General features: G+C 37.7%; 1 protein-coding gene across 1 annotated transcript in view; it reads right to left on the minus strand.

Moving 5' to 3' along the window:
• The window catches only part of INPP5F (inositol polyphosphate-5-phosphatase F), a 30,343-nt gene extending 22,398 nt beyond the window's left edge, over window positions 1-7,945 (minus strand). The window contains exons 1-2 of the mRNA XM_009325898.1: window positions 7,867-7,945; window positions 601-737 (exon numbers count right to left, since the gene is read on the minus strand). The gene's annotated coding sequence lies outside the window, so the exon portion shown is untranslated. The remainder of the gene's footprint in view (window positions 1-600; window positions 738-7,866) is intronic.
• Window positions 7,946-14,085: the final 6,140 nt, after the last annotated feature.

Below are 14,085 nucleotides of genomic sequence, written 5' to 3' on the forward strand. Positions count from 1 at the left end.
CTGACAGCATGAAATACTATCACAAGTCATCCTGTCCCCCCATCATCATCCCCCCGCCACACACACACTCAAAAAAGAAGCCCGCAGCCTGAAGACAGAATTGTTCTCCCAACAGTCTACTAACCACAGCGTACATGTTAGAGTACTAAGATTTATTGAAAGTCTTACCATCCTAGTCATTAAGAGGTAATCGGGAGAGCTTTTTTTTTTTTTAAGTAAAAAACCCAAGGTTCCTATCCTAGTCTACAGCTTTGTCCCTTTAGATGATTCCAGTGGATTCAGTTCTGTTCTCAAATGATCTGTTGCTCAATTACACTAATGAGATTTTGTTCTTGTGTGGTATTTTCAAGGGTCTTTATGAAATTTGGGTACGATTTTATTATTATTGTAATTTCCCTCCCTAGTAGAACTTGTGATTTCTATTTAAAAAATAAAAGCTTTTAATCAAAAACGGTATTTAAAAAGCACAAAATGTTCAATATGTCTGCATACACCAGGAAAAAAAGAGATAAGAGGCACGTGTTTAACTATGATATTTCACATTTAGATTTCACTGAGGCAGAAGAAGAAAAGTCAGAATTCATTGAAGATGTGTCATACCTCTAATTCCAGATCCTGAGGTTCTGTTTCAGAAAGTGGGATCACTGCAATCTTTGTTATTTTGCAAACCTCATGGTCTCCTGGAAGTTTGCCAATCAATGCTTTCTGACGAATTAAAAGTAGCCACCACGGTAAATCTGGAAAAAGATTAGTAGATGCTTTGATTTGCCTGTCAGGCACTTACTTTGATTAGTCTGCCAGAAGCTGTTTCTCCCCAATGTAAAACCCCCGCCAGGAACCATTTGACTAGAAGACTCCAGTGAACAATGATTTGCTATTGCTATGTTTTGTTGTTATGCATTGCAATAAAACAAACACTCAAAAAAATACTTATTCAGCCTCTAATATAATAATGAGATTAACTATTTTATAGACTTACCCTTTAGAGGTAAAGTTACCACTGCTTCATCTATAGCAATTAGGCAATCTCTAGGATGATGCACATTCCCACCAATGTCACTAATGGCAGTACAATTTGAAAAGAAAAGATGGAACTCACACAGCAAGCTAAGATTTTCCCTTTGCACCTTCTGTTGTGTGTAAAACAGCAAACAAGACAGACACAGGTAACATCTGATTACAAGATTCGTGACTTAAGAAATTTGGTGAGCAAACATGGACTGCATCATAAAGCAGCTCATGTATGTTTAAAGCTTCACAACATCATTCTTGAAGTATAGGCATCTAAGTGGTGTAGAAATTAATGAGCCAAAGATTAATGAAGATGTTGGTAACAGGTGCACTCCATACACACATTCAATCTACAACACTTGCAATTATAGCTTCAACACTTTAAAGAGACAGGGAAACAGAACAACAAACGTTCCCACCGACTGCTGAATAGTGACTGAACATTAGGTTTTCCTAGATTTTAATCCCTTGGTTAGATCAGTAGCATGCTAGTAGCATGCTGGGCTTTTATGAGTCAAAAGTGAAAGTTCTGTTAAGAGAGATGGAAGAGGCACACATACACACTCACTATTTCTCCCAACTGAGAAGCAACCAACCGAGTTTAACTGAAGAGGTCATGTACAGACATTAAAAGCCTGCTGTGGTAGACTTAAATATGCTTCCACACTTGTGACAGTAGATTGTGTGATGTATTATGCCTTTGAATCCAATATAAGGCCTTTGAAAAAAAAAATCTATTTAGAGGCTTTACAGCAAAGATAAAGTCTGTTTTCCTTGCTCAGTAAATTCCAAACAGTATTTTATCCTCTGAATGCTTAAGAAAACCCCAGGATAACATGTTTAAAGTCACAGGACACCCAGAATTGTTCTCTTTCCCAGATTTTCCAATATACACTCAGCACAGAATTAAAGCTCTATCAAAGTTGTGAGCATCTTTCCAATAACTGCAATTAAAAAATCTTGAACACTTCAACCCAAATCTGACAAGATATATATAAGCAGCAGTTTCTTCTATCTAAAGAAAAGGAATAATCATTGTAAATAGACTACTGTGCATTATGACACTCCACTCCTTACTTTGATTCTATATTACTATCTTTAGAAAAGAGATGTGCTTATGTTGGGTACTAAGAAGTCTTTAAAAATTACAGATCCTCATAATTACAAATGTGCTGCGAGAACCAGAGGCTGCCCCCAGAAAGGGAGGAGGGGAAGGGGAATGAAGACATGCACCACTTATTTAAATGTACGTGATCTTCTAATGGGAGTCCTGCACTACTTCCTGAACACAGCATCAGAATCACAATCTCTGTAGGATCAGAGACAAGACAGGTTGGAAGGGATCTCAGGATGTCACCCTGCTTAAGCAGGGTCAGCTCTGAGGTTAGACCAGGTTACTCAAAGCCATGACATAAGCATAGTCTCCTAAAAACTGGTCAGAGGATAACAAATAAGGACAAGAGAGTGACAGCAAATGCCAGCAAGACAGTTATCCTCACTGACAGGTGCTGGAACAGCTTTTCTGTACAGGTACAGGCAACACGACTTGGAGAACACCTACCTTTGCGTCCAGCATTCCGCCTAGCAACCATGGGGGTAAGGTGGAAATAAGAAAAGGGAAGCTGAGGAAAACAGGACAGATTCTATGCAACAGTGAGAAGACCAATGAATAGGTAAGAAAATCCTCTTAAAAAGGGGAAATTGAAATGCTCCCAAAACCACCAGCAACAGATGAAGATGTCTACCGCTTCATCTAAAAAGAAGGTCTACCATTGTCTATAATGCTTTCCAGTATGTAAAAACAATACAGTCTCTGGAAACCCAGGGCAATCCAAGCTTAACAGAAGGGTAGTACAACAGGGCATCCAGACAGCTATTCCTGTTGGACAGTCCTATAATTTCATCTATTGCCACCTACAGAAGGTTAGCCACACAACTTACTCCTAGGAGATCACCAGTGTATGTCAACAAACAAAACAAATACTCTTAAGAAAGGACACCATCTGGAGCTCCAGTGAAATAATCAATATGATTCCATTGGAAAAAAGTACAATGTAAAGGCATTTCTAAGCAGATATACCTTAGTAAAAACTGGAAAAGAAAAAAAGTCTCTGGCTACTCTTCAGTTTACCTCATTAACAAACCCTGGAAGCAGTAAACAAGAACTTAAGAGTTTAATACAGCTAAGTGAGTTCTGTATCCTTTTATTATTTTTAAAAATGCACTCAAAGTCATCTTGGTGTACATTTCAAAACTCAATTTGTATTATAGCCAGAGCCACAGAACATTGAAAGAAAACAGGAATTCCCCAGCAGATCAAAAGAAAACAGTCAGGAAGCAATTATGCAGATAAAGTATGCCCTAAAGTAAAAGCTTCAACAATAGCCATAGAAGCAGCATATTATAGTTGCCAGCAATATCTAAATAACTGAATCCCTAAATAGAGTATGTGCTTCTGCAGTTAAAAAAAGTAGTTCCATAGAATAGCTTTTAAAAAAAAAGTTTAGCTTTTTTCTACTCTATGTGGGAGGTATGGTGTGTACGAGAACAACACTACAGCTATATGTCATTCCAGAAGAGTACATGTTTTAAATCATCTAAGATCTAATGTTCATTTTTAGTGTTTTATGAACTATGGCAGAGCAGATGGCAACAACTAATTTGAAGTACTATATCTAAAGAAAGCTATTACCTCCCATTCCTCACTAAAACAGGAATTTAGCTCCTCTTTTGCTTCAACACTGTCAGCACACCACTGTTTATTTTCTCTAACACTTCCCAAACAATCCAGCATTTACTTTCCCCAAATGCTTCTGCAGTAACTTTTCCTAAGCTGTGCATAAGTTTACTATAAATGCTGTTTTTTGCAAGTATTCTGATTTTAGTCAAGAAATTCCATGCTACCGTTTTCTTATTTTTTGTTACTTGAATAACTTAAAAATTAGTTGTATGTAAAAAGAATGTTTTAAGTTGTTGATTGGATTAAGTTAGAAATGGCAGCAGTTATATCTCATTGAAGAGATTTCAGACGCTGAACCACTCACTGTTTCTATCAAGATTCAGAGGCATGCTAACAAAAAAGCTTTCCTTTCCTGGGGATAGGGAAGGAGGAACTCCACTTCCCTTCTGTTTACTGAGTCTATGGAACCTTGCCAGCAGCATTTAATTTGGTCTTAATTAACCAGCACTGAAAGAGCACACCAAACTGATACAAGTACAGACATTAAACTGCATAGGAGTGTGCTTTGACCAAGAAACAGAAGAAAGTGTGGTGGCAACGAATGAGTTAAGAGGAAGTTGCTGGAACTGGTTAAGAAATCCAGTTTTGGTTATAGTTCGATATGCAGTATTAACTGTGAGCATATTCTAGCACTACAATGTTTGATCAACTCGCTAAGTAGTCTCTAATCAACAGTGATTCAATTTCAGGCTACCATTACCGTTGTAGTGGATTAAAGTATCTACTTTTTATTCTAACAAAAAAATAACAACCTCTTTCTAGATCTGTATTGGAATTTTGATGAAAGGAAATTGAGTGGCTACACTTATATTTTGTATGTATGCACACTAACTGGACCACAAAACAAAATTAACATTCTATAAAGGAGACACTGTTTATGCAAGAGATGTGCTTGCCTTCATATGGGAAGATCACACAGAGACAATTTTAATTGTGCTTCTGTACCAAGAAAGTGTGCAATGTTCTGTTTCAGTAACTTACCTCCACAACGCATCCTAAAATCCTTTTCCTTCTATTCCCATTTTTACTCCACATTGTCTTACAAGTCATCTTGGGATGGGCCAGAGAAAAAGGTAAGAGACCATATCCTTGCATTCTGATATTCCATTAAGGTTTTGGTGTTTGGGTTCCCCCCCCCCAAAGCATCTTAATGTTTAAGAAAATTCAATATTGGGCAACCAAATAATACTTTAAGTAGACTTTCATCTCCAATGTGAGTGTAGTTATGTCCAGATGTACAACTGACCCTCTCATGGCAAAAATTCTTTAAAGAGTTAAAAAATAAACCATATAATATTGGCTAGCTGGTTTCTACGAGACTGCTTCCCTGCCACAGAAGCTTTACTACAAATTCTCCTGTACTAGTCCAGCAATAAAACCGGCAAAATTAAGATTAAATTAAATCCCAGCCCTAGTTACAGCAATTTGGCAAAGGTATTTCAATGCTAAATTAAGGACAGTCCAAGACTGACTACAGGGACATTTCAAGGTCATCTTAGGACTACTCCAGCATTCTTGCATTAAGCATATCTTTCAAGAACATATAAGGATCTATGCCCAAGATATAAAAGTGCATATAGGCTTAGTGACAGCTTTAGAGTGTAGCAACTTCAATACTTAAAAAGGTATTTAAAGTTTTCAGTATTAGTCAGTAAGTGCTAAGCATTTTAAAAAACACACCAGTACTTCTTTCCAACAATAGCTAATAACAAGGTTCTGAGCAGGACAATCCCATACAGGACTCTAGTTAGCCAAAAGAGCACCAGATTAAGTTTTCTGATCCTTATAGTCTGGGGGCAGGGGAGAAGAAGTCAGAGCAACAAGTCCTCCTGTTCCAGATCAACTCTGGGAGAAAAGCATTTCGCCCAGCTTCTGCAGCACAGTACTCTTACAAAGTCTGGAGATAATGGTCCAGCAATGTTAAATATTTATACAGCTTCTGCTGATAAAGTTTCCAGGTGACAAAGATTGATACAAGAATAAGCGATGAAGACAGGTTACTGTTACAGAGTACTAGATGATTCAGCTAGAGGATTACACAAAACTACACTTGAATATGATCAAGTGAGAGTTCACTGACAATAGCAGGTTTCAAGAGACTTACACTATGTAAGACATCTCAGTCAGCCCTCTCATTTTGACTGCAGCCCAATGGAGGACACTCATCAGCAACTGTCAGCAGATTCAAGGGAGCAGTAGCTCTCAGCAGAAGAGTAAGGACAAATAGCTGGAGATTGCATCTTTCTTCAGACATTTAAAGGTAGAAAATGTCTGTCTGTTTACAGGACAGTTGCATCACTAATACCAGAATATCAACAACAAGAAGGATAGCCTATGAACAGTTTGTGATGGTGTCATCTGAGCAAGACAGAGGAAACAAAATGCTTCCACTGGCCTAGGCAGCAACTGAATGGAGTGCCTGGATGAGCGTAATTGATTCAGTAGCTCTATAGGACACATGGAAAGAAGACCAGATATCAGGCTTATTACCTGATAGTCTTAATTACTTGACAACAGCAAGCTAGCACCTGTTGAAGCATCACATGCTGGGGAAAGTTTCAACTCAGCTTTCATAAGCTGAGGAAGTACCTCACAATAAGCACGCATGCAAGGATATTTGGTTGCCATAACATACTAGACCTTCCAGAAAGCATCTGGAGACAAGGTCTCCCCCTTCAAAGGCTTTTATACTAGACTCCCTAGAGAGTGGAGAAGGCCTTTGTGTATCCAAGTGCTTGGTTTTTTTTAAAAAAAAAAAAAACAACAATGAAAAACCACACAAACCACAACACACAAAAGAAGCGTGCTAAAAACAATCATTGAGCATTTTCCCACAGCAGAAAGAGGTCGTTACTGGAGTTTAACCATCATTCATCATGAACAGCACATGCTGAACAGCACAGACAACCTGAATGAGAAGAAAAACTGAGATGGCAGAGTCTGAACCACTTCATATCATCAGATCTGAAAAAGGATGGCTGAACAGATCTGTAGAATGAGCACAGACAAAAATATCAGGTGAAATTCAAAAAAGATGGGCTCTGAACTATTACTCTCAGAAATGAGACCTAGGGGTTACAGTAACTATGGAGCCAAGCATTTCCTAGAACTAGATCTGCCATACACTCATGCAGTGTGTACCAGTCCATTTTCCTTCCTCCCCTATTGCTAGTATGCCACTGCCATCTTGACTAATCTGTTTCTATTCAATGGACCACAAACATCTGATCCATTTCAGCACTTAATCCATCCTGCTATCCTGGAACACACTTGAAACTTTACCTGTATTGATCATATTGCCAGGCACTACTTTAAATGCAGGCCTACGCATTCACAAAAAGAGCAGCACCCAGTAAGTGAAGCAGAGTTTATGGCTAGCTTTCCTATCTGCCAGTAAATATATATCCAGAGCTCTACTGGCAGAATAATCTTTTTAGACAAAGCTGGTATATATCAAAATAAATATTATGGTTACAGGAATTTGCAGTTGACTAAAGCTAAAAAGAACATTGACCTTATTTTACAGGAAGAAGTTACTAGAATCAGTTAGAGACAGGCTTGACATTAAATCACAATGCATTCTATGCCTGCTTTCATTTTATAGCTATGTCAAACTTATTTGTAGTTAAATGTTAAAGTGTTCCTTTTACTTTCAAATAGTCATCTACCAAGGTAGTAATTATTCTTCAGGTTTTCATACAGCATTGAGAATTCAAGCCTTGTATTTTTGTGAAAACTACCATCATTAGTTTTTGCACTGTACCCTAGGAGAACAACAAAAAACTGCTTGAAAGGATTATTCAAAAAAGGTGCAAGAGTTTTATGCATCTCACATGGAGCCTCAGATAGAATTTCAAACACAAATTTCTACTCTTCATGAATGCAGTTCTCCATTGTTACAAGACAGTGACAAACTAAAATACATACACTGGAAAGTAGAGGGAATTTGCATCTGCAGTTATAATATAATCACTTTGACAAGTTCACATAGTTGGGGAGTACTCCTCCATTGCAAAGAACACTACATAGTTCCATTTGAGCTACACAATATTATTTGTAGTATCACTGACTTTAAAACAAAGTGCATCAGTAGTAAAAAAACCAAAATGACATACCTGTATGAAGCTGAACTTTACCAATGATTCCCTCTACCAGGCCCAGACAAATGGGATTCCAAGCCAAAAGAAGATCAGTGGCTGCAAAAAAGAACAAAGCTCCTGTTGTTTTTTTTGAAGCGAACTCAACAGGACAATTAATCCAGCGATGATCATTCTCTCCACTTTCCCCACCTTAGAGGGTAGAAAACACACCACCATTCCTGCAGTAAGAATAAGATACATATGATGTTCAATTTTTGCTTGTTAACAAGTAGCTATGACCAAATTACTAAGTTTCCAATTTAAAGCCAGATATTTTCAAAAAAATACATAATTGTTTTGGGCTCTGGTAATTCAGTTTAATGGAGGCTTAATTCTTCTAATATCCATTAGAATTTGTAACTTAACTGAAATTTTACATGGCTATAGTGAAATTGAATACAGGTCATTAAGTTAGTAATGTAGCCTCAAAAACCTAGCAGATGTTAACTTGCAGCCCCAGCTCTCTCCCATACCTATCCAATTACTATTAGTTTCACATCCTCTTTCTATATACATGCACACACGCACACACACTTCCTCTTTTCTTAAAACACACTCAACAACTACATGGAATATCAAAGTACACAAAGTTAAGTTTTAGGTTTCTAGTTCTCCTACTGTTAATTCCAGTGAACCACATCAGAAGTAGAAAAGAAAGCAGGAAGGCAACACTATCAACTAACTTTCTAATCTGTTCTAATCTGTGAAGGGTACTCCTCTCATCATGCATTCAAGCCATTACTTGATGCAAGTCAGTAAGATAGTATAAACACGAAGAGTATCCTGTGGTCATCTTGTAAGAGTTTCTAATAGTGGTGTAGTACCTGTTAAAGAGTTCAAGACTGTGGGAAAGAATAAATTTCGTAAGTCAAATCTTTTAAGTGAAAACAAATCCTTAAAAGCAATTAATATCTGCATAGGAGAGAACAAACTCGCAAAGGCAAAGAGAAGGTTTTTCTATACCAAGAAGGACAAGAAGCTTGTTATTATCTACCAAAACTCACTTATTCCAAGGTGGAAGAGTTTCTCTAGTTTTAACAGGCAGATAAATTAAGTATCTTAGCTCCCAGTGTAAGTAGGTGAACATTTGAAAGAACAAACTCGCACAATATCTTAAGATACAGAAGAGTACAAATCATCTACCTACACACACTTTATTTACAAGACCTTAGTTTCTCCTTGGAAGTCTGAGACCTGCAGGTGACAACTGAAAGTCAGTTTGATACTTTTTTATGTACTTATTTTCAAACACTGTATCCTCCCTTGAAACATTTGTAATTGAGACTTTGCTATTCCAAGAACACACATTTATTCCTAGATATCAGCATAACATTCAATAGTAAACCACTCAGCTAATTTCATCATTAAATACAAGCATTTACATGAGATACAATAGAAATGGTTTAAGTCAGGATAGATCTAAATTGAACTCATTTAAATGGGATACATCACATGTGCCTGTATGCAGACACGCAAGAACTAAGAGCATATGGTAGCAGAATTTAAAGTGATGTTTGCAGGAGGCAGTACAGAGCTACAATTCACGTGTGTAACCAGGCTGTACCATTTAATAGATTGTATCTGCAGAGAAACTCCTGGTTCTTCCTGTTTCACTGTAAGAGTGCTACAGACAGTTACTTGGTCTGTACAGAACCTAGTATGAATCATGCCATAATTAAATGAAGTTCTTAAGGAGACTAATACAGATAGACGAGCACCAGGAAATAAGTGGCAGCGGCTATGACAGTGTTAACAGCTTCATTTACCCTCTAACCTTGCTGAAGTACCTAAACTCATCTTGTATCCGTATGCTAAAGACTTGTGCTCTTACAAAACAAGTTCTAGGACAGCCTGAGCTCAGTTTCAGTCCAAATAACGTGCAAGGGCATCTGTATGCTGAATGGAAAAATCTGCACTATCAAACTTACAGGAAAGAGGAACACAGGCAGCTTTCCTCACTCCCAAATCTTCTACCTTCTTTCTCAGTTCACCCACACAATCACAGAGTCTTGTCTTCACCCCTAGGAATTTTCTAGAGCTGTATTGTCTCAGACTTCACCTACTTTTTGCTATCTTTGCAATTGACTTCTGCATTCATATTCCATTGAGAGTGCTAGAAACCAGCTAGATACATCAAGCAGCCAAAAAACATTAGGCACAAGAGGCATTTAAAGAACCAAACCACTGAAGGTTTACCATAGCTACTACAAACCTAGTAATCTAGAATAGCAACTAAGTCTTTTTAAACCACTGATTTCCTGCTATGACAAGAGATATTAGTAGAAAAGCTCTGCATAGTAAGTGAGGTTTGCTTCTAGTAGCTTACGATAAAAAATGAGAAAACAAGATTTTAATTACAGATATATGGAAACGATAGTTTAGACTTGCCTGCAAAAGGACATAGGAAAACTGGTATCAGGGACTGTAGGACAAGTGTGTCTTATGTAGCTGTTCTATTAATTTTGTGGGTTATTCTGACATATGTAGCCCTATACATAATTACACACAATGTCCAAGACTTCTACAGGAATACTTCTCCCTAGTAGCACAGAGGCACAATGAGAACTGGCTCTGAACTCTGACTCCTATGTTCACTTAAAGTATAGACAAGTCTTGGAAAAAAAGAGAATGCATTTGGAGTTAAATGCACATTACACTTTTAAGTCTTTAAAGATAGCAAATATGGATCCACCAGCTGGGCAGCACTGGCTCTTGAGATAAGTGTGATTATCAATCCACTAACAGTGAAGGCTGACTGTTTCAAGAAAGTTTTCCACAGGGAAGGCAGGGCATAGGAAAAAAAACAACACTGTTTAGCAACATTTGAGGAGATTAACATGGTTTTTGCAGTGTCCAAGAAAACCTAGATGCGAAGAAGTCTTACAGGAGAAATGCCTGTAGGTTGTGAAAAAATACCAATTGTGGGATCATACTGACTTTCTTTGGTGACAGTATCACAAGATTTTTTTTTCCTTACACTATTTCTAGAGAACTTTCTATAGGAAAGTATGTGTGACAGCACAGAAGCAAGCAAGTTGTTTTAACTAAATAAAACACATCTGGTTCTGATCTTCTGATTAGAACTTTGTTACTGGTTATAACTCAATTTCCTGTGTGACAGCCATATCTCGACTCAGAGCCAACACCCAATCATGCTGAATAAATATCACTACAGTAAATACCAATACGAACCTCTTGCTCTTGAAGAGCACACTCTGGAAATGTAAGACGGATGAACCAAATTAAAAGGTTTAACTATTGTTCCCCCAGCCACCCCCAAAGAATACGGGCTTCCATGTTGAGTGCAGTCCTATTTACTGTGTTTTGGAAGAAGCTGTCGCCAACTTCTGTGTAATACTGTAAAATTGTTCAAGACTGTTCGCTTGTAGTCATTTAGCCTGTCTGGCAATTCTGGCAGCAGCTATCTTCAACCGCCATCTTGTATCTTTGAAAATTATAACCACTTAATCTTTGCTTCTGTAACGATTTTAAATATACAGAGATCCAAGACAGTTAACTGCAAGCCTGTAGGCGATTAGTCTTTAACTGTAAAATACAGCAGAATTTAAGAGGCAGCATAAGTTGGTAGACAGTGATACATGTTACAGAAGGTATTTACATCTTTTTAAAGCCAAGGGGGAAAGGAACCATACAAATCAAAACCAAAAATCCTCAGTTAAAAGTTTTCGGATAGCATACATGAGACATGTGGCCACATTTCTGAGTGCTGAATGCTGAAACAACACATGGCAAGTTTGAATCTTAATTCTCATCGATAAGGCATTTCTTTAACTACCACAAGGCTCTAAAGGAAACACTGGACTTTCCTCTACACCCAAAACAGACTGAATGCTTTGAGATACAATGTGAAATACAATTTATCAATACAGTTACTCTTGTTTCCCCAAACAAACTATAGATGTCATCCTAGTCATCTAGTGATCTCCTGAAACTCAGACAGCCAGGAACAAAGACTTATCAACCTGAAACTGCAACACAATGTTGTTGAAACAGACTTCTTACAGTATTGTGCTGGTGATAATCAGCACTGTCAAAATAGTCATTGTCCTTCAAAGCAGGAAGTAGGAAGCTATGTACAGAAAGAGTCACTAAGAGCAGCGAGCCAAGCCCGATGGAAGATCTTCCCTAACTCGGGGAGTTCTCTGGTATCCTCAGTATGTTTTAATTTGAGAGAATTGCCAAGGTTTGATAGGCCTTAACACGTCCTTAATACTCTGAGGTATGTAAACTTGCTTACGCAGTTTCCATTCAGAAGTACAAAATTGCTCATTCTTTCCCTTATCCCACTAACTAAACTCAAGCTATTGAAGTAAGCGTTGCCTCTTTTTGCCGATTCCTGTCAGAGATTAACGATCACTGATGATACATTTACCATTCACAGTGATTGTATCAGCATTGTAGTCACCGCTCAATAGAACTTCCGGCACATATTCAGAACAAAACCAGCTTTGATGCGATTACTTCCACCACCACCCCTCAGAGCCTACCCAGCAGCGATGCAGGGCCATGCAATGCCAGATAAAGTTTCTTTAATTCTTTATGTTTACACAAATGTAATGCTGAAAAAGGTGGTACAAGAGTAACTTTGAAGAGCATCAAAAGCCAAAACTGCTTTCTAGCTCTGTCTCCAGTCTACCACCAGCAGAGTTGATCCGAGGTCAGGCACAAATTCTGATAAGAAAACAAACTACTGCTTTGGGATAAGCCACTTGCTCAACACCGAATAACTCTAGGCAAGTCTGAAGAGTTTAAGGAGGCAGGCTATCAGCTTCCTTCCAGGAGAAAGCAGGAAGAAAAAAGACTTCATTTGTAGTCACTTGAATCCAGCCCTTACTACTGAGCTGCTACCTGGTACAATCCATCAAATAGCTATAACTCTTTATCTTCCAATCTTGCTGTAGTTCAGGGATTATACTCCTCTTATCATCCTCAAACTTTGTTGGCTTTCAGGAACGGACCTCAGCTAGAAAGTGTTTCCTGTCAGTGTACTCAGTATAAAAACAGACAAAATGTCATTGAACCTGAAGCTCAGTTTAAATGTAAGTGTATAGACACAAACATAAATGCATGCTATTTCTAAAAAAATTCTTTCCATAGCCTGAGAGAGTAGCTATTCTCACAATCATTCTCACCATTCAACAGAAGCAATAGACATTTATATATAAAAAGTAAAAGCTGAGTAACTCACTGTAAACAGCCAAAGTAAATCTTTCAGCTCTGCTGACATGACATTTGACACCTGAAGTGTTAACTTTTAGGAAAAAACTTCAATACTATTTTTAAATAGATTTAAGATTTTTTTTTAAATTGTGTCTGCTTTAGATCAAAGACAGCTATAAGACTTTATTATTAGCACTATTTGACCCTTATGATCTCTTGTGGCTTTTCAAGACAGTTTGCTTCCAAGTTCCAGTTCATCTTTGAATAGTGTTCTGAAATATTAGCCAGGATTAAGAGATTACAAGTTAACTGGGAAGACTTAAGGGTATAAACTTGAACTTCTTTTTCTTGTAGGAAACAGAGTACTACTTACGCAAACAAACTTAGGCTAATTAAGTTTTCTTTTCAGCACAGATTTCTAAATTTATATTTAAGTTATATAATTGCAGAGTATTGAGACATTTAGTACTACAAGTACAAGCTCTTAATTGTCATGAAGTGTTAGCTTTACTTACTTGCATATTCTCCAAACTTTAAACAAGTTATTCCTTCAGCTAATCACCTGTTTTAATGATCTTTAATTTGTCATTTATACAGCTTGCACTGTCTAAGTGTTACAGTCTTGAGAACCCTCAAGCACTTAGAATTGAAATGCTTTGCTTTATAAGAGAGAAATGAAATCACCACCGCTCCCCTATCTGCCACACACACACCCCCTGTAAGAAGCCTACATACAGCTAGGCTACACTAGGAGGATTTCAGAAAAATCCTGGTTACTCTTCTCATTGCTACTACACCTTACAGCCTTGCTAGAAAGCCTGCTTATCCTTCAATCTCCAATGATGAGAACCATGTTTTCCAAACAGTAATTCAATGCAAGTTTCTTACCAAGTGCCTGTCTCAGCAGACAGCACAGCACACTACAAAGTACACATCCACCCACTCGTGTCTAGGAAAGTGTAACAGTGATTTAGTTTCTTTGGACACTTTCCTTTGGTATCTCAAAGTTAGACT

This window comes from Pygoscelis adeliae, unplaced genomic scaffold, assembly GCF_000699105.1.
Source record: "Pygoscelis adeliae isolate BGI_AS28 unplaced genomic scaffold, ASM69910v1 Scaffold4, whole genome shotgun sequence".
In the NCBI taxonomy this organism is placed as follows: Eukaryota; Metazoa; Chordata; class Aves; order Sphenisciformes; family Spheniscidae; genus Pygoscelis; species Pygoscelis adeliae.